This window comes from Pezoporus wallicus, unplaced genomic scaffold (assembly GCF_028554395.1).
Source record: "Pezoporus wallicus isolate ANWC-B61680 ecotype Strahan unplaced genomic scaffold, APGP_CSIRO_Pwel_v1 contig_4710, whole genome shotgun sequence".
NCBI lineage: Eukaryota > Metazoa > Chordata > Aves > Psittaciformes > Psittacidae > Pezoporus > Pezoporus wallicus.
The window spans coordinates 3,930,711-3,951,760 of NW_026640647.1; the positions used below are offsets into that span (position 1 = coordinate 3,930,711).

At 41.1% G+C, this 21,050-nt stretch overlaps 1 protein-coding gene across 2 annotated transcripts in view; it reads left to right on the plus strand.

The window, feature by feature from the left end:
- The window catches only part of PLCL1 (phospholipase C like 1 (inactive)), a 208,882-nt gene that overhangs the window by 51,099 nt on the left and 136,733 nt on the right, over positions 1–21,050 (plus strand). The window lies entirely within an intron of this gene.

Sequence of the window (21,050 nt, forward strand, 5' to 3'; positions counted from 1 at the left end):
AAAAGGGAACAGTAGTTTGCACATCTAACATGAATTTGGGGGTGGGCAGATGTTTACTACAAGAGCTTGAAACATTTATGTTGTGGAAATGTCAGTATAGTTTATTCTGGAACTGCTGGAATAAACTGTTTTGGTTTTTCTTTTGTAATGTTTGCTGATCCTGAACTAAATAAGCCCAACATTTTGAACACATTATTTCTTATGTTGCAGGCAAAGATATTGGGCAGAATTCACTGGAATATACCTGTTGCTTCAGTTACCCAATCAGTTAAAGTACCAGCCCTGACAAAATGAATTGTCTAAAAAGAAAGGTAAAAAATGTTGTCTGGTCTCATAGGCAAATGTGTTTTCTATGGGCTATGCATTTTATAAATTAATTCAGTGGTTACAGGAATTAAAAATAAGACTGACTGTTAGCATAAAGTTTGGTGATAATATAAAAAACACCTTTTCATCCTCATTGCATTTCCTTGGTTGTAGTGCACACAGCACAGTAGTCATTGAGCAGTAACAGTAGTGAACTGGTTATCATTCACAAAGTAGTTGAAACTGGAAAGTTAGAAATATGGAGTGGGAATGACATTTATAGTGTTGGCTGTGAAATACATGGAAATCCAATTCTTTCATAAATATTAATTTGACATTGGTTTAGCATTTAGTAAGAGGAATTGCTGAAGATGATAAAGATGCTTTGTTACATCTGGATAGCCTTAGGAAACACTTCTGTCTGCCATTTAAAAAAAGGTATGAAAAAGATATGAAAAGGTTTTAAGTTATGAAAAGCAAAAGAGGGTTGAATGTCAAGTTAATTGGGGTTAGAGTATAGAGAGTAGGGCCAAATTCTTCTCTCCATTTACATAAATGGAGTCAAACCCCACTCTGAATGGAAAGGGAATGCAGCTTGATTACTTTCTAAGTTTGTCAAATGTCTTCAAGGCATCATTGCCCAGAGTTTGAAAATGCCCATGTGGAAGTACAGGCTTTATTTTATTGTAGCACACATAAAAGTATCTTAATTGAGAGACCAAAATGATTTGGGGGTAACCTTTTCATTCCTTGACTGCTTTAAAGGCCAGTTACAGAATCACACAATTGTCTAGGTTGGACAAGACCTTTAAGGTTATTGAGTCTCACTCTTAACCTAGCACTGCCAAGTCCACTGCTAAACCATGTCTTAATTGCTGCATCTGCACATCTTTTAAACACCTCCAGGGATGGTGACTCCACCACTTCCCTGTGCATCCTGTTCCAATGCCTTATCACCCTTTTGGTGAAGAATCTTTCCTAATATATAATCTAAACCTCCACTGGTACAGCTTGAGGCTATTTTTTCTTGTCTTATAGCTTGTTATCTGGGAGAAAAGACTGCCTGCCACCTCACTACAGCCTCCTTTCAGGTAGTTGTAGAGAGTGATAAGGTCCCCCCTGAGCCTTCTCCAGACTAAACAGCCCCAGTTTCCTCAGCTGCTCCTCACAAGACTTGTGCTTCAGACCCCTCACCAGCTTTCTGTCCCTTCTCTGGACATAGTCTGTCACCTCAGTGTCTCTCTTGTAGTGAGGGGCCCAAAACTGAACACAGGATTCCAGTTGTGGCCTCACTAGTGCTGAGTAGAGGGGGATGATGGCTTCCCATGTCCTGCTGCATTATATGCAAGCCAGGATGCCATTGGCCTTCTTGGCTGCCTGGGCACAAGCTGGCTCATGTTCAGTGGCTGTCAACCAACACCTTCAGTTCTTTTTCTGCCAGGCAGCTTTCCAGCCACTCTTCCCGAAGCCTGGAACATTGCATGGGGTTATTGTGACCCAGGTGCAAGACCTGGCACTGAGCCTTGTGAACCTTATACAACTCTCCTCAGCCCAACAATCCAGCACATCCAGATCCCTCTGCGGAGCCTTCCTACCCTCAAGCAGTATCAACACTCTTGCTCATCCCCATATTGGATGCTGCAGTAAGCAGTCGAAACTGTTGGTTATTTGTGTTGCTGTTAACAGTTCTCATTATAAGGTAGACTACAACGGTAAGTCTATTTTGCTTTATGCTTAAGAGTGAAACAGACAGTTACCACTGCTAATGGGCTGCTGAGAGAGGACCTAAGAGCACTGAAGAAATGTTAAACTGAGTTACGTGTGTCTTTAATCATTCTTGTGTGCAGAATAATCACAGTACATGAGTGGTGCAAGCATAAGGGTCTTAGGCCATGAAAAAAGATAAAACCAAGAAAGAACATTAAGGGCAGAGTAATAGTATAGAACCTTATTACTGTAGTTTCAATACTCACAGCATTCCAGAAATGTTGATCTTTGTAAGCTCCAGGAATACAGCTTGAAGTAATGCTTTCCCCATTTTCAAAGGAAGGGGACATTTTGACTTCTGTCCTACCTGATGGGTCCCTTGTTCTGAGCAGCAACACAAAGTAGTGTGAGCTTCCTTTGGTGACTTATCTGCGTACGTGGCTTCTCTCCCTGTTCCAGCAGAAACAGAAGTGCTCTTTCAGAGGTTTTGCTTGCACTGTTGAGAAGTGCAAGCCTGGTCTGGGGTGAAATCGTGATCTGTACTTGGAGTCTCTCTGTGAACTTTAATGAAGTCTCTTCTTTTTTGTTTCCTTGTTAAGTGAATCTACAGATTTCCTGAAGAAGGAATATTTCCAGAGAGAGGAATGCTTCCAGAGTAGTTCTTCATTGTTCCCTTTTGTTGCTCTTTCTTGCCACATTACTTTATGGTATTCTCCAGGTCATGGGTTTGTTGTTATAGTGATGGTACTAATCTTTGTAAAATAATAAAATGATTTAATTTTTTGACAGCAGGAAGAGAAAATAGATCAAGTTGCTGATATGCAGTATCATGAACATTCTTGGCAGGAAATTTGTGCAGATAAGAGGTCTAACAAAAAACAGACTTTTATCTTCATGGGGAGATTTTAATCAAGTTTTTGACTAATAGAGGTTAAGGCTGTTTAAAGCTATTGTTTACTTGTCTGTTCTAAAGCCATGCCTCCTTTTTTAAGGCACATGGTACTAGATTTCCTTCGAAGTATAAAAGCCCAACAAATAAAACCAAACCACAGCAAACCAAACAAACAATCCCTAAAAATCAGAAGTTAAAAAATGTTCCTGCAGTGTTCCTTGGTTGCTATTTTGGTTTGATGTTTTAATGATAGCCCAAAGGCCTCAAGGTCACTTTAAACCTGGTACCTCTATATAGTGGAGAATTGTCTTTACTCCCAAAAGCTTGTGGTTAAAGAAAACAGACAAAATGTTTAAAGCAAAGGCTGGGGTCCCTTCAGCTGAACCTGCACACTTAAAGCTCCAGTACTGGCTTGTTTCACAACTTCCTACTAGTGCAGGGTGCAGCTGGTCCTGTTACAGATACCGTGGTTTCATATGAGTAGTCTGTTCACTGTACAAGGCAGACAAAGCTGGCTCCACCAGGAGATAAATTTGTCTCAAAATTCATTACTGTCTTCTTGTCTTTTAGTTGTATAGATTTGCTTTTGTCTAAACTGCAACCTCTTGTGTTCAGTTTCTTCTTGCTGGGATCATATTGAAGGCCAAAGACATTCAAGAAAAGAATTTACCAAAAGTCTCAAGTAAAATAGCTCAGTCTTGTGAGAATGCACAGGAGAGGTAACAGCTGCAGATTGCTCCATGAGAAAGATCCTTCCAGCTATCCCAGGACACTTCTAGTAGGATGGGAATGCCTAGAGAGGCATTCTACAAAGACAGTCCTTTTTGGCTTGTGAATTTATAACCCCCTTTCGCTTCTGATGTATAACAGCTGGGAAAGGTTGATTTTCTCTAAAACCCTGGGGAGATTCCTCTAACAAGGTAAGAAACATAATGATGGGAGCCTCACTGGGAAATTGCAATTAAAGGCAAACCATTTACATCACCATGGGAGGCAGCTACTAAGTTAGTCCTGAGCACTCTCTTTAATCTACCTTGAAATAAAACTAGAGTGATTTGTCTCCACAAACATCACCTTACAGGATAACATACATTTGTGGTCAGTGAGTAACAGTGGTCATTTCCTCTTCCACTGCAGACCCGAGGGTGTGCTGTACTGCAACACCCAGGTCATTGCACTGACTTCTCCCTGAAAGCATTTAACCAGTGAGTTCCAGTTGCTGTGTTGCCTCTTCGCCCTTGAGGATAGTATTTATTGTTACTATAACAGTAATTCTAGTTATAGGACAGGAGATTAGATGGTTTCTATTTTATTCTGAAGTTTAATAATCTTCTTCTACTTAAGGAAAAAAAAAGAGGTTTTAGAATTAGCTGAGTATACTCTTTGGTTGGTTGGGTTTTTTTTTCCCCTGGTTTTCCTACCCCTTCTACCTCCACTGAAATATGGATTTAGATACATTTGAATTTAGCTAACTTAATTCTCTCAGAACATCATCTTGGCATGGAAATGAAAGTAGAAGCTGTTTAGAGGTAAATGTGACCAAATTATAGTTTAACTAAGCTTGATTATATGCCCTTGAAAATATAAGTATTGTCAACTACACATTCTTTTCATACCACTGCTATTCAAATGTTAATATGGTACCATGATCTTGAATGGGAGAGAAAATATTCATATCCCCCTCAGATTGTCCAAGACTGCTATATATAATTAATGGTTTTCTTTTGATGGGCTGTGGACAGGAAGTGGCAACAGGTGGGTAATTCGTTGCTTGAGCAAGGTATAAAAATAACCACAACTGCATGTTTTCCTGGTTTAAATACAGTGTTAAATGATGTATTTATTGTCCTTTTCATGAGCTACTTAAGGTACGCATGACTGAATTATTTACAAGAGGAAGACCCCAGGGACAGTGTGGCTCGGAAGTAGGCCTTTTATCTCTAGGTTGAAAGTTCAAATTCAAACCAGTTTGCAAGGCTGTTTTAGCATATGGTAAACTGGATAGTTAATGCTCTTATACAGCTAAAGCTTAGACTTCTAGCAGGGTTCCCAGGCATCCAAGAGAGAGCTACGGGTGGTTGGGGCACTGAATGCTTTGCTTCTCTTTTTACTTCGGGTATATTGCCCTGGAAGTGAGACTGGGACAGTATTTTGGACAATTCCATCTGCTGTAGCAGTGTATCTTGATTATCAGTCCAGTCAGAGCCCAGCAGCTGGAGGAGAAAAAAGGCTCTAGCTGTGATCACATTCACCGAATCCTTGTTTTCATAAAGTAGCAAAAGGGTGCTTTAACCGCAACTGAAGGTAGGTTTTGCCTTCCCAGTTGTGCTGCTCTACTTTCCAGTCTGCAGGTTAGTCTTAAAAGTGAAGTCTGAACATGAAACTACCTTTCAAGGGCCTCCCTCTTCAGGTAACTTGGTTGAGTTCTATGTTCATGCAGGATGCTTTTAGTTTTGTTCCAGGTAATGCTGTTTTGTTTGGTTGGGTTTTTTTGTGTGTAGTTGTCTTTGTGGAGGCAAAGTATATTGAGAGGTGGCAGAAAGTGACTGTTTAGTATAGTATTAATCTTCTGGTTAATAGTTAAAATAATAGGGAGAACCAATTGAAATAAAAACTTACTTTTTTTCCAGTTATGACTAGATAAAACTTGCAGCAGTATCAAGCAGTAAACTACCACATTCAGATCTTAACCACTCATCAAGATAAAGCTTTATTGTAACTCATACTGATTTGCCATCTTCTAGATTTTAATCTCTAGGTGTTCACAAGCCATCGAAAATTTGGCAGTACACTTGTGATTACCGGGTTAGGTCTCTGTTTTCCCCTTTTTGTTGCAAATTTAGTTCCTTCAAAATAAAATCTAATTAAAGTAATGCTGGGGTGCTAATCCAGTAATATCTTCTGACACTTCACTGTCAGATTAAAATATAGTAATGGATTAATTATTTGGATTTTATAGTCAATACAACACATACTGGTTTCCATTCATGCATGCTTTATGAATTTGATGCTGTGCATGTTAATGGGTTCACATCATTGTCCCTCTTGTTCAAATCGGGAATGCTAGGATTTGCTACTTTGAAAGGACAACTGCCATAAAATTAAGACTCAATAAATCAACAATTTAATTAAAAAAAAGACAAATGCATTATAATTGCTTTCAAACTTTAAAAAATGTGAAGTGCCAGATTATGATAAAAAGTGTTTTCTTCATTTTTCTTGTTCTGCTTTTAAAGGAAGTAGGCAAGAAAGTGGACTAAAACATTTGCTCAGCTCTTAAAACAAACAAACTCAACCAAACACATGCCCTTTGCCCCCTTTTCTCCTCCAAACAAAGACCTCAAATCTTTTGCAGGCTTTCTGGAGACTGCTGCTGTTTGTGGTTGGAGACCAGAGAAGAGCGAAGTACCTGGTAATACATCTCAGACGACCCATATCTCGAACTTGAATTAAAATGTTAGTCTTGAGATCTTGTGCATTTTGAAAATCACATTAGTAGAAAAAAGAAGTGGCTTGAGTCATGCACACAGCTTGTGTGATTTCAAATTCCATGTGCCTGTTAAAATAACTGGGAATGAAGAGGCAGGGATTTACACAGGCCAAAAGGGCCACTAAGTAGAAAAGCTCTGTCTTTCCTTACTGCAGAGCTGGAAAATGCTAGTGTTGAGGTAAAAGGAGTTTACCTACTGCTGGTTTTGCAATGGAAGGTTTATTGACTTTTCACAGACATCAAATAAGCATTCATTTGCTTTTTAATTTATTGTCCCACTGATGAGCTGAAGGGGCCTTTATGTCTCAGTGTGGAGCTCAGGCAGCTGAGTGCCCAGCAGTGCTAGGCTGGGCTGATTCAAAGCCCAGTTATTCAAAATACAGCAATGGGCCTGGGCTCCAGGAAGGGCAGTTAAGCTGGGGACAGGGCTTAGGTGGTCAGTGGAACTCTGGACTTGGTAAAGGGATTGGTGTTTGTCCTCACCATGTGTATGGGCTTTGAGATCAGTAAGCACTTGGATGCTTTTGCTATTGAAATATTTTTGCATTTCTCAGTACCAGTAGATTACTAATGCTCTTAATCATAGAATCAACTAGGTTGTAAAAGACCTTTAAGATCAAGTCCAACTGTTACACCAGGACTGCCAAGTCCACCACTAAACTGAGTCACTGAGGACATCTACATGGTTTTTGAACACTTCCAGTGATGGTGATTTCATCACTGTCCTGGGCAGCCTGTTCCAATGCCTGAGCACCCTCTCCGTGAAGAAAGTTTTCCTAATATTCAATCTAAACCTCATCTGATGCAGCTTGAGGCCGTTACCTCTTGTCCTGTCACTTGTTACTTGGTAGAAGAGACCCGCCACCTCCTCGTTTTGCTTAGGAAGGTAATTCATCAACATCCGTTAGGTAAGTCTGTCTTAGCAAAACCTGATATTAGGAAGGTATTGTTTCTAAGAGTTCTTTTACCCATTTGAAAGGAAGGAAATGGAGACCAAGGCAGTCTCCTTGGCACAATGATGGCCTTACTTTTGCACCTACAGCGATCTGGTCCCATGAGCTACCTCTTTTGGTGAAGCCACACACTATGCTGGCACTTGCCCAGCTCTTTGCAACTAGTATAAACCATGTATAGAGAAGGGCTTTAGACAGAAACATTGCAAGTAATCTTACTGCTGCACTTTATCTGCAAACTTACCTTATGTGACTGACGCTGATGGTTCTGGGAGAACATAAAGCTGAGACATTTCTCAGAAAAGTGTGTGCGTTCACTTGTGTATATGGAGACCTCTGTCAAATGGGTTTTCAATGTCTGGTGATGGAGGTTCTGCCAGACCATTTGGCACACATTTAATCAGGGATCTGAACAGAAAGTAACTGTCCTTGAAAAAACTTAAGCAGTTAGAAAAGACTTTGAAGTTACATTGCTGTTGCTCTCTTCTTTGATCTCCAGATGTACCAGTCATTTTTATTCCCATGCATGCAATTATTAATTGGTTTAATATTTAATGTTTTAAGGGGGAACACTGTTTTACCTGTAATCAGCAATAAAAGTGCTGTGATCCCAGCAGTTAGCTCTGGAGCAATAGAACTTACTCTGGTAATAAGATAATGAGCTTTAGGTTTTTCCTAGAGGATTGTGGCCCTTTAGCTGTCACTTGTAATAGTGAATCCTCAGCTTACGTCCTGTTCCTTTTCCAAGGTTTTAACCTTAAGATTGTACATTACACTACCTCACTGTAAAATATTACATTTGTATTTCTTTTATCTATGGTAGCGGCTTTCCCACAGCAAAAGAAAACTATGGAAATAGCCAGATTCTCCATGTACAGTTAAAAAGAGGTATGTGTGTGCAAGTTGTTATTCATGACCTCTGCTACAGTGATTTGTTTCCTGGATCCATACGTGCAGCGTAATTCTAAATTATTTGCCAGTGAAAGGATTTACACGAGGAGTTTATCACGAAGGCCCAATTTTATAACCAGTTCTAGAAACCAGACCACCAAAGTGAAATCTAATTATTGTTTCAGTCTGAGCACTGTGTTCTGTAGAAATCAGCCCATCTGGAGAAGAAAATGGAGCTGCTGTCCAACCCCGTAAAATCATTGAGAGGCTCGTGTTTTCAAGACTCTGCACTGTCATGCGGAATACTGACTCAAAGAAATACTGACCGATACAAATACACAGTGCCGTGCCCTTAGCTCTACCTGGAACCACTTTGGAGTGTCTGTGGACCCAGACACATGTTGTTGTAGGGGTTACACATGGGTCACACCTGCAAATTTGCTAGTTTGGGGGCTACAGCATCATTTCTATAACTAAACGCTAAGATCTTTTATTGTCTTTCAAGTCATCGCATCACTTAATGAGCTGTGCTTAGATTTGGGCCTCTTCCTCTCAATTTATGGCTCTTTGAAGTAATTCCTCTCCAATGTGGAATAAAAGTGAAGTGGTCTAAGAGTATTTTTGGTAACATTTTTTATGCAAGCAATACAATTCACTTTGGATGTGGTGCTTTAAAGCCAGTGGCTTTTCTTCATGACTGCAGAATGCAGCAGTCGGGGCTGTTTGCCCTGAATTATAACACAGACTGCATGACTCGATAGGAAGGCACCGTGTGGGAGTAAGATAGAATTATATCCTTGGGATAATGCTAAAAATACATTTGTGAAAACAAGTGTTTTTGTGGCACGGTTTGATTTAACCTGTCTGTGAAGGCAACATACCTCTTGTTGCCTGGTACTGGTTTATCTTTCTTCACAGACGGCATATGGGGAAAATAAAGCACAGTAATAATGGTCAGTGTCCTGTGTATCTGAAGCTTTGCAAGCAGCAGTTGCACACTGTGTTCATAACCTCAGGCACTGCATGATTTTTACACTTATCCCTGCTTGTCAGACCAGCATTCCCACTGGTACAAGAGCTTGTTTGGGCTTCTCTCGTTGGAGCAATAGAGGAAATGATGCCTGTTTTTTGCTCCTTGCTGGAGCATTGCCTCTATATCTGCAGTCTAGAAATGCTCAAAATTAAGATAATGTTATGAAAGCAAACAGGTACAGGAGCAGTCCAAAATAAACATGGCTTTTGTTTTGCCTTAAAAAAGTTCATGAGAATATCTGCTGCTTGGAGCTTCATGTAAAAATGTTAGTATGAAAGATTTGACTTCATCATAAATCAAGGTGCAAAGACTGTTTACTCTCTTGTATTCACCATTATGCTCAGGCTGTTGAGTCCTGTGTATCTTAAGTCTTTCCCTGGGTCTCTGGGCTTGTGTGAATTTGCTTATGAACATTGAGTCATAAGATCCAGCTAGTCTGGGAGGGGGAGAAGAAGTCAACACATGTTGCTCTGGTTTTATCTCTCTGGAACATCTTGTATATCCAGATTACATTGTTTTCCTTTGTTAGAAAGGAATTATATTGGTGTTTTAAAAGTATCCAAATTCAGCTCAGTGCCTGGAACTGAATTACTCTCAATCGAGCAAAGGGCTTAGTCCCCTAAATGTGGTTTGTCATCGCAGTCACCACCTGGGCTACCTGAAAGCAGGAAAAAAGCACCAGAAGTGTTTATGTTTCCAAGGGTGTGCTGGAGTGAGTTTGTGGTAAAGATGCTGCTGCTTCTGGTTATGCTGTTGCATCTTTGTCTCTTCAAAGCATCGTGTAACCCACTCTGTGAGCTGACAAACTGGGGACACTTCCTGTTTTACTGCAAAGCTCTCTTTTTGTAGGATAGTATTTGACTTTATTTTCTTGTCAGCTAATAACATTGTTTGCATTTTTTGTGAGTGAAGCTCTGTTGCTGTTTAAATACTTCTGCAATGCGAATAGGAAAGAGTAGGATTTGGTGGTGAATCCCTTTTCCAGTTTGATTTTGAGTTATTCCCTGTTTGTATTCATCATCCTTTCACCTCTGCCAGTAACCATGTAACAGTCTTCTATGAAATGAAAATTAAGGATTAGAGAGATCAGTAGGCAACAATTATCCAAAGCCTTTCTATGAGAGCTGTAATAAAACTGAAAGTCTTTTATGTAATGCTGTGCATCCACTGAAGTTATTCTTTTAAATAAGGAAGTGTGGTATTACTGTCAGCATTTGTTGTGCATGGCGAGATGCTGTGAATTTGGATGAGTCCAATGGGCAAGTCTGTGATGCACTGCTACTCTCAGGGCTATAAAATTCATGAGAACTATATAGAACAGATCTCTAAATGTTATCCCAGAGTAAGCAGAGTGCATATTCATTAGGTGGAGATGGAAACAGACCTTTCAAACGTTTAGGATAAACTATTTAAGAAGCAAATATTCTTGACTTTGCCACCTCCAGAGTACCCTGGGTTGCAAGTTGTGGTTGCAGTAGCCACGTGGAATGAAGGGGCTGAGGGGCTGCAGTGATCAGGTTTGAGCATGGCAGGGTGTTGGAGAGATAGTGGCAGGCTGGGAGCTACCTTTCCAAAAGGACAGAACAAATTTGGGGTAAGGGACAGTCCATCTTTTTGTTGCCTCCTTCCAGCTTTTTCTCTTTGCTGCTGCAGGTGAATGAGTTGCTTAGAGTTAAGACCTGATTTCAACCAGGACAGCTTATGGTTCATGGACTACTTCTAAGGGACCTGTTGAAAGGAAAAGAAAGTTTCCTACTTGGATATAAATCCACTTCAGAGAGCTTCACACTGCCACTAGAAAAAGTATAGGAGTCTAGACATTAAACAAAAGTTTGAAACCCACTGTTTACACACAGCTGTTTCACCTGGTGCTTTCCTATCAACATCCTACAAGTTCCTTTTCTGCTTCAGTGAGACACGTGTCTGTGGGACAGGAGTGCCTGTGCCATTTCTGCATGTTCCCTGCTACTTGTCATCTGAATAAATCTGTTCCTCTTGCTGACGGACTGAGTGAGGCAGATGACAAGCTGCAGTCTGATTTTGCTGCTTGGGAATAAAAGATCAATCTGACTCAACTTTTTTGTTTCTACTGATGTGCTGGCTCTCTTCGTTCCCCCCAGGCATCTGGTTTATGCTCTAAGGAATGTGATAGCTCATATTTAGGTTTAATTTTTGTGCTACTTAATACAGCATTTAAGATGTTTTTGAGCACCTATGCCAAACTTGAACTTGTTCCACAGGCTAAGATTGACTGGATTGTGGATGTGATTGTAGCTGCTGGCACTGCCTTTGCTTCCCTGCAGAGAGATCATTCAAATGCTACAGTAAATGTTGACAAGAGGCCTGAACTTTAATTCCTGATAGATTTGTTCCTCCTACATTCCATACCTTTTGAGATTCCGGTTTTGCTAGAAGGTATGGTTATTTAAAAGCTACTTGTATTCACACTAGGAAGCAGCAGGTGAACTGAAGTCAGAATGTGGCTGCATTCAGAGCTCTGCCCTGATCCTCCAGAGTCAGATCCTAGCACAGGTTGTCATGTTGTAGACAGTGCCTGACTCCTCACGCTGCCAGATGGGAATCACTCAGGAGCTCTGAAGTGTGCAGTGTTCCTGAGAAACAGGTTGCTTGTCCAGGATCCTATTTTAAGTTTTTAAAACATCCTCTCCTTATTCTAAATGATGTTACTGAATCCTGGGATGAAGGTGAATTTCCCTCAGTATCTTCTCTGCACTGTAACAGAAGAGCCAAAGGCATCTGTAATTGACCAGCAGTTTTTTGTCTTTTGTTGGTATTGTTGGTTATCTTCAAGCAAGCAGAGCCTTTTCAGAGAAGATTCAAAATTAATGTAGGTGGTTAGTTTATACTGTGTGTATATATACACATATATATGTGTGTGTGTGTGTATATATATATCCACTAGTTTATAGTGGTGCAACTTTTACTTTCTACTTGTCTGACTTCCTCATTGTCTTGCTGGGTTGGTTGTCTTGTTTTTGCAGTTTCACAATACATTAACCTAGAATGATGCCATTCAATGTTTACTTGGTTATAACAACAGTTTGTCTTTCATTCCAAAATCCCCATTGTACCATAATATGCAACAGAGTGTCTGCAGAAGAATTAATCATGACAAGAGGGAGGCAAAACCAAAAGCCCCGGAGTACGCAACAGGCCTAATCAATCCATGGTGTGGTTTTTCTTTGCTATTTTTTTTTTCTGCATTTATTTCCTCTTTGCTTTCATTATTTTCTCCTTGTGGTTTGTCAGAAGATGCTAGGATGGGAAGGATCCAATTTTGACAGAGGTCTATTTAATAGCCTCCTCTGAATTGTTGCCAAGGCAGTTTTAAGTATAGCGCGGCCAGCACTTGTGGTATACTTTACACAAACGCAGTACCAACTGTGTCATTGTTAGTGTACTAGCTCTTGGTTTTTGGTCTGCCTCCTTTCCTGGCACTGCTGGTTTCATTTCACAGGCTTTAGTAAAACCCTTTTTTGTTTAGAGATATCTTAAGGGCTTAAAATATTTCTGTGTTATAATTCTACTATACATCTTCTGAATAATGCATCTCTGACACAGGATTGTCCAGATTTGTCTTTGGAAGCAATCAAAAAGCCACATTTCTTTTTTAAGAGCTCTTCTAGTCTAGTTTAAACAGTGTACATAGCAATTTAGCATCTCACAGAATTATGTGCAATCATGTAGGTGAAGCTGTTTCTCTTGTGTGTATTTTCCACAGCCTTCTGGGTTTTTTTTTTTCCCTTAGAAAATCTGCCTCATTGTTATTTGCAATTGCAAATAGCTCCACTGCAATAGCACCCAGGGGTGCTTTAATAAAACCAATAGCAGCTTATTAAAAGATGACCATAAATCAGTAGGTCTCCAGAGTAGATGTAGTGGTCTGGATATATTCCAACTGAAATTAAAATCACAGTATTGCCATTAAGTTTATTAAGAAAGTATGTTGTGGAGATGAGAAGGAAAAAAAAAAAAAAAAGAGGAATACATAAAATGTACCCAAGATATGAGAAACTGCTATTATTAAAACATAAATACGTCCTACATTGGTAAGTAGTTTTTCCCCAAAAATGAAGTGCCAGAGGCTTCTACTAAATGCACCTACTAAATGCACATAGGGACTTTCCTACAATTGATTTTTTTTTGCATGATACTCAGCTACTGCAGTAAGGAGTGACTGTAGGACAGAGGGAGGAAAGGTAATGCAGGTATTGAGTGACACATGGATTGCTGAGCATTTAGGAGTATAATACAAGAGGCACTGCTGCTGGCAGCACTCTGCTTCAACCCAAGCCTTGGGTGCACATGCTGCTGGGCTGGACTAATAAATTTCCTTACCAAACTATTATCATTCTGAGGAGCAGATCCTCAGCTGCTTGGTCCACTGGAGTCTAGATGCGATTCTGTCCATGCTGAAAGAAGTGAGGAATAGTGGTGGTGGCAGACACAAGGTATTGTTCAGCACAGGCAGTGGAGACCTCTGTGTCCTGTGCCTTTGCAGTGAGTAAATAAATGTGGGCACTCTCCTCAACAGTCTGAGAGAACACAGCTGTGTGCTGAGAAGCAGTGAAACCCAGGCATCATATGTTCCTCAGTGCTAGCTTGCACTAGCGAAGCCATGCAGAGTGATGGATGCTGCTGATGTGGGCTGAGATTCACAGCACTGGTAAATGAGTAAGTCTGGAAAAGCACAGCAAAATCATTGTGGAGGATTTAATGTTTTAGTGTTGTAAAGAATTCATCTACGTGCACTTGGGCAGCTCACTGTAGTAATACAAGTGCCTCAGGAGGAGGGCAGGAGAATCCAAATTGTTGGAACTGTCGTCTTTGGGATATATCATACAGACACCACTGAGGAGGTGTTACTGCAGTGCAGGACTTCTGCAGAAGTCAGTCAGGTTGGAGAAGAGGTGACCTACTGGTGGTGACAGCAAGAGAAATGTTCTAAGTTGAGAATGACTGCCAGCCTCCATGTGTGATGTTTGATCTGTGCTGGAAGGAAATTAAGATATCTAGAGTGGGAAGAAGCTGTTGTGTACCTTCTCCAGGCCTTCAGTCTGGCCGAGGTTTCCCACAGTCTCAAGCATGGAGACTTGTCTTCCAGACTGGTGCATGAGAAACAAGAGGGCTTGCAGACTGTAGCATATGGAATTGTCAATGTGTTTAAAGACGGATAAAACGGCAAAATAGGGCAGCTTGCGATATGAGAAACATGACTAAGAAACAATGAAATTCAGCCTCATATGTAAGCAAGCATATTGGGTGGAAATAAACCAAAGCAGACATTTAACTGGGGCAGGACACCTGGCAAGCAACGTGCATGAAGGAGACTTAGGTGGCAGTTAAATGAATCTGCCTGTAGGGTACAGACTGCTTTATAAAGCTGTGGTACTTGCATTTAAAATGCTGTTTTACTTCTGTGCTTTTTCAGTGTCAGAATGACACAGACTAACTGGAAGGACTTTAGATAAGAGAGCAATAAATAGTTAAAACACTGGAGGGGAGCCTGAAGAAAGAAGCAAGTAGAGATTAAGTTTGGCAAAGTGTAGACTATAGAAAGCTATAAATCTACACTCCTCTGAGAGTAATAGCAAGGAAGAGAGTACATTGCTGTTGGGTGTGTGTGAGTGGATTCTTCTGGCTGTTGGGTATGGTGAAGCTCTCTAGGCCTGGGTCTGCAGGGCTCTGCCTAAACAGGGGCAAAGCTCAGGGAATACCAGCTGCTAGAGAGTAAAATGATTCCACTGGTTTAGCTTAGAATTAGGCTAGTTTGGAGCAAACTACGAACATTCAATCTTGAGAAGAATCATGTGCAGGGGATGAAGATGAAATAGAAAAAACTCCTAGAAACTGGGAAATCCAGGAGGTGGACTGTAGCCTTTTTTACTCTTCTGCATGGAGACATGGCAGATATAGCCCCTGGTAATATAGGAAATGTTTTGGGGTATAAGGGATGTTTTGGGTTGGGTTTTTTTTTGGGGGGGGGGGGGTGTTTTTTTTTTTTTACAAGCTGGAAAATAGAGCTAGATTGAATATACAGAGCTGCAGTTTCATTACTGAAATGCGCTGTGCTCCTGCAGATTGAATGGGCTTTTCCTTAGGAAAGTAATTAAGCAAAGAAACAGACTCGATAAAATGGCACTGATTTAAGTCTGCTTTTTAAAACTATTATGTTGCAGTAAATCTTGATTGAAATTAGCAATGTAAGTAATTCTGATGTTAAAACTCATTCTGCTGTGGAGGTTCTGCGTCTTGAGGCAGTCTGAGAGGTTTCCTCTGTTTTGTATGAAGTTTGCCACTAGTAATGTTTTTACTTGTTTCCTGACAAAACAAAGAAATTAGAAATCCAGATCCAGAGCAAACAAGCTTCCCTGCCAGCTCCAAAGACGTGTGTTGGCTACACTGATGCCTGCCTAGGGTAGAGCCAAAGGCTGCCTGTGCCTTGCCTGGGGAATCCCGCAGGGCTCTGCCTGCACCCACTCGGCTGGCAGCCGGATGCCTGCAGTCCCTGCCTTTAATGGAGCTGGGCGACAGCCACATCATGCCTCCTTCCTGCAAGGCATGGGGCTGGCAAGGTCCTGAACATGGTACCCACATGGCAAAGGCACCCATGGCTTCAGCAGGAGAGAAAACACGGTCTCCTCCATGATCTTCATTATAACCTGTGGTGTTTTATTGTGTGCATGGATGGTGCTACCCTGCTCTTATTTATTATCTGATTGTAAAGAGAAACAAAACCAGTACAATAATCTTTGGTGTGGTAGTACTGAACAGGGCTTGAGTAATGCTGCCTCCCTGTAGACTCGTGCACAGCTCTTCAGAAGGATACGCTAAGCTCAGAGAACTCCCTTCTCTCCTGCAGTCAGGGCTGTCCTAGGCTGGGACGCAGCTGGTGAAAGCAGGGCTTGAAGTGTGTTTTCTTACCAAAGGCACTGATCCTGGGCTGAGCTACCACACAAGATAAGGTTGAGTCAAAGCCTGTCCATTTTTTGAGCAACTGCAACACTGGTCAGTCAGTCTGTCTGCCACAACGCCTGTACTGCAACTGCAACACTGGTCAGTCAGTCTGTCTGCCACAACGCCTGTACTGTTGGCATCAGTAAACAGTAAAAGGAAACAAGAAAAAAGCATCATTTTGGTAAAACTGAGAGAAGCTGTGTGAATCTGAACACCCACACTGAGTGCTGTGTAGCCTGAGATTCTGTACCTACCTTCTGTCAGCTGTATGTAGAAATGAGACTTAATATTGTGTATTTACCACTTCAACTAAAAAGCATGCAGTCACTGCTACTTGGGTACTTGGCTGGGTGAAGAAGGAGCAGAATTACTGACTTTGGTCAATGTCCCTTTGCTGAGACTGTGAAGGAGGTGCTGGTTATTCTAGTCTTGACCTATATAAACTGAAGTAGTATTACCACTGCCCTAGGGTAGCAGCGCTTTTGGGATTAATCTGGTGGCAGTGTGCATGGGATGTTTAAAACTGATGGTACCTCAACACCCACCCTTCTGGAAGGGCTTCCCAGGGAGTGTCACGAACTAAAATGCCCCCTCTTCAGACCATAAAATGGGGCTGCCCTGAAAATGCTGCATTGTTTTAACGCTATTAGCCACTGGGGACTAATGTTCTGTGTGTTTTGGGTCTGGAGGGAGCTTGGTGGGAAACCACCTCTAGGTGACTCATGGATGTCTTCTGTGTCCGTGATGAGTACAGGGTAAGAGTGAAGGGAAGGGCACCTTGAGCACATTGGGACACAGCTGCTGTAAATCTCAAGCACCTCAGCATATTTGTGGAAAGATTGGCAAAACCTGAAGAACGTTACTTGCTGCTAGTGATTCACAAGAGAGTCATCGCTTCTGAGTTAGGTTGAATCAGATCCTCATGACTTATAAACCAACACAACTCTTGGCTATAGCGCAACATGTGGATCCAGCAGTCCACGAAGTTCACTTGTCTTTTATGCACAGAGAACTCCATTGTCCTTTTCTGAAAGTTGCTTGTTTTTCTGACCTCCAGATCTAACAGTTTTCCGCTTTTCTTTGCTTATTTTGAAATACCAGTAGCAGTAATGATTATGCACGTAGAGGTTCAACAGTGGCGGTCTTGCAGAACTGTGTATCATTTACGCTGATAAATGCTGCCTCATCAATGTCTTGGGTTAGAAGATTTTATGTTGCTGGGTTTTCCCTCTTTTTAAGACAAGTAGCGTATGTGCGGTATACTGGAGGTACTCCTGCTGTTTGTTAATACATTTTCTTCACATTCCTCAAAAATGGAGCAGTTACGTGACCTCAGGATGTTATTTCACCCAGAAAGACTCAGCTGAGACTTGCAAATGTGTATTGCTGTTTGGCAAGCTCTGACTTGTTTAGTGGGTGTAAAAAGTTCAAACTGATGAAACTGCCAAGAATAAACTCAAGATCCTGAACGTTTTTGTTTACTGTAACTTCCCATGTTGGGATCAGCTTTGTTCAATTTGGTTTGCTGCAAATTGCCAAGAAGAAATCTAGGGATGCTGGAGTGTGTGTGCAATGTGTATTTGGAGGAGTTGTGTTCCAGAAAGGTTAGGTATTTGTAACAGATGTTTGCGTTTCAGAGCATAAAAAGATTAGCATGCTTTCATTTAAATACTTTCTTCAGTGGAAGCAAAATAACAAAGGAAGATAATGTTGGCATAGACCAGAAATGGACAGGGTTGTGTCACATTGGCTGGATTTGCTGCCTAAACAAATACTTGGAATGAAAAAAACCTTGTGCCTTTTGGAACAGTGTCTGTTCGGGCCAATTTTGGATTTGCAAGGTGATTGAAGGGAAGCAGGAAGAAATGGTTGTGTACTCGATTTTACAGTTGCTTCTACAGTTATTGGAGAGCACAGGAAAAAACTTCAATCAAAAGCTTAGGAATTTTGCCCAAAGCAAGTCCCACAGGAAATACTCCATGTGTGCAGAGGCATAGGCATAGATATTCATGCCTTGATCCAATAAAGTAAGCATGTGCAGAGTTTCAAAACTGTTGTAGAGTGTTTTAAAATCACGTGTATGTTGAAGGAATCTGCTGGACTGGGGATTTCTGCAAACACAGAGTATTGACGGAGGCCGCGTGGAGTGCAGCCCACCCACTGCTCTGCATTTGTATAAGGGGAGCAACAACCCAAATCCTTGCATGTGTGGCTGCAGACCCCCCAAAAATCTGAAGAAAAGGCTGTCTAATGAGAACAAGTTATGAGAACAAGCTTGCCATGACATTTGCAGGATCCCAGTATATTGCACACAGCCAAGGCTGTTCACCATGGCTGAACGCTCTGGAGCTGTTGGAGGCCGTCTCCTTGGAGAACAGCTCCAAGGCTCACTCAAGGATTAGCCCTTTCCGTCCTTCAGCTAGGGCTGTTAGCATTAAAAATCACAGCAAATCTCTTGCTCATAGTGCCAGGTTGGAAAGGATAATTTATTAGCACTCATTATTCTTTAATAAAGGGAATGTATTAGTTCACACTCTGAATAATTCAAATTCTGCTTGTTGCTGAGATATTTCTTATGATGTAGGTTTGTTTTAATTAGCAGTATTAAGTCAGAGCTCAATGGCCTGAAGGCAGGAGCAGTTGCCACATTTATTTGTTGCTTTGGAAATGTCAAGCAGAAATGATGGCTGTTTAACTTCATGAGTGTGGTTTGGTTTTTTTTTTTTCTCTTCCTGAAGCAGTAAGATTTTGTAGTTGTAGGAATTCATAGGGATGCATATGATTTCCTGTGAGTCTCTTAAAATAGTGTAGTCACCAGAATTTTTTATATTTTTTATATAGGCACTTCGTCCCTTACAGTGGCTGTAACTTTTAAGTGTAATATTCAAGTTATCATTAACAGGCTACAGGGAAAATGAGTTATTAATGCATTATTAAAAGAAACACAAGTGTTTCTTTGTAGGTGAACATATAATTAGTTAACTGCAAGGTAATAAAGATGCTCATTAGCATTGAACCTTTATAAAGATTCAAGTGGCTGAAATTTATGTCTCTGGGATGGTTTACAGAGATGCTCTTCCTTGTTTGAGCCTAGAGAAAAGCTATGCCTGGGGGTAGTAAAGCTGTTCCAAACACCACAGCTTAGGGGTCAGGATAACTCCTTCCACAAGACAGCTATGAAATGTAAAATATTGTTTCAAAAGGAGATGTGAGTGATTTTCCGTCACATAAAGGATTGGTGCTAAGTAAAATCACACAGGAGCCTTTACTCACTCAGCTAACTATAACTTGGCAAACAAAAGTCCCTTTTCATCCGAGACAATGCTATGGGTAGATGTTACTTTGTTATTATTATGTTTAAAATTAAATCCTCTGTCTTGGAGACATCTCAGTTTTGTAGAATAAGGCTTAATTTTTCTAGCCTAGCTTGCAGCTGCAAGCCTGACTACTGAACAGTGACAGAGTAGATGCTTCAAGGTGGAATAAGGTGCTGCTGAACCCACGCGAGAGCTGTGTTTGTGTTGCTGAAGCTGTGCAGGGAGCTGCAGTGCTGCACTGCAGGAGTGCTGGTGGCTCACGGCTGCTTGGCCTCTGGGTGCTCCCTGCTTTGTTAGGCAGCAGAAGTCCAGGTGAAGCAAAGCTGACAGAGGGTCCGAATGGGTTTCAGCCCAGAGGGTGATGTGTTAGCTGGGTTTTCAGTCCCAAAATTAGCCTGAAAGAGAGTAATGCATGGCAATGAAATAATTTTTTTCCCTAACTGCATAGGTTTGAGAAGGCATTTGACAGTTTCTATTGCAATTTGCTCTGGCACATTTCAATGTGTTAGGGTATGCCAAGAAAAAATAATTAACAACACTGAGGCTTTAAATCAGGTTGTAACTTCCCCATTTAAATAAGTCACTCAAATCTGTGTTTACTTTAACATAAACACTGGTGTCAAAAAATAAAAGAAGCAGCTTCCTTTCACCCTCCTGTTTAATACTGCTGTTGACTCTATTGTTGAAAATCCTAGACAGACACAGCACATTTGTCACGTAGCTTAAAAATGGTGCTAGAAGATACCTGTTTTGCTGATGGCACAGTCCTCTTATGGGGCAACTCAACCAGTGTGAAAACAAAGACACACACTTCCCAGTGGGAATGGGGAAGAGCAACAACTCCTAGAGGTTAAAAGAAGTATAAGGTAGGACATGTTTCTGTCTTCCTGCAGCATTGGGATTCTCTAAGCTAAACATTATGTCTTCCCCGTTGTGTTTGATATCTTCTGTGAACATGTCTGATCACTTTTGAATCCTTTTATGCTTGCTGATCTAAAAGCACCCAGGCAGGGTTACTGAAAAGCAGGGAGAGAGGAGCTGACTCGCACACTTTCCAAGTGACTTTTCAACAACAGGAGGTAGTTATAAGAAATAATACCACTGACTGGCACTTACTGATTGGGCAGCAATCCGTCTGTGATGCTGTTTTCATTCTAAGATATGAATGAGTGAAAAATGAAAGTCTCCCAAAAGGAGGAGGTAATGCTTAGATCTGTCAGAGCTGAGACCTCAGATAACACAAGGTAAAAGGTGAATTGGCTTATGTTTTTGTAAAGAAGAACATTTCTAGGATGCTTGGGTAAAATGTAGAATGTTATCTATCTTAATAATTCTTCACATTTCCAAGGGTAAGTCTACTCTTAAAAACAGAGGGCACTGGATGAGATTTTAGGAAAATGCTTCTTTCCACCCATACCCTCCTGCGACAGAACAGCTCAGCAGTGGTGAGGTATAGTAGGTACAGAAAGGTTTCTTCTAGAAG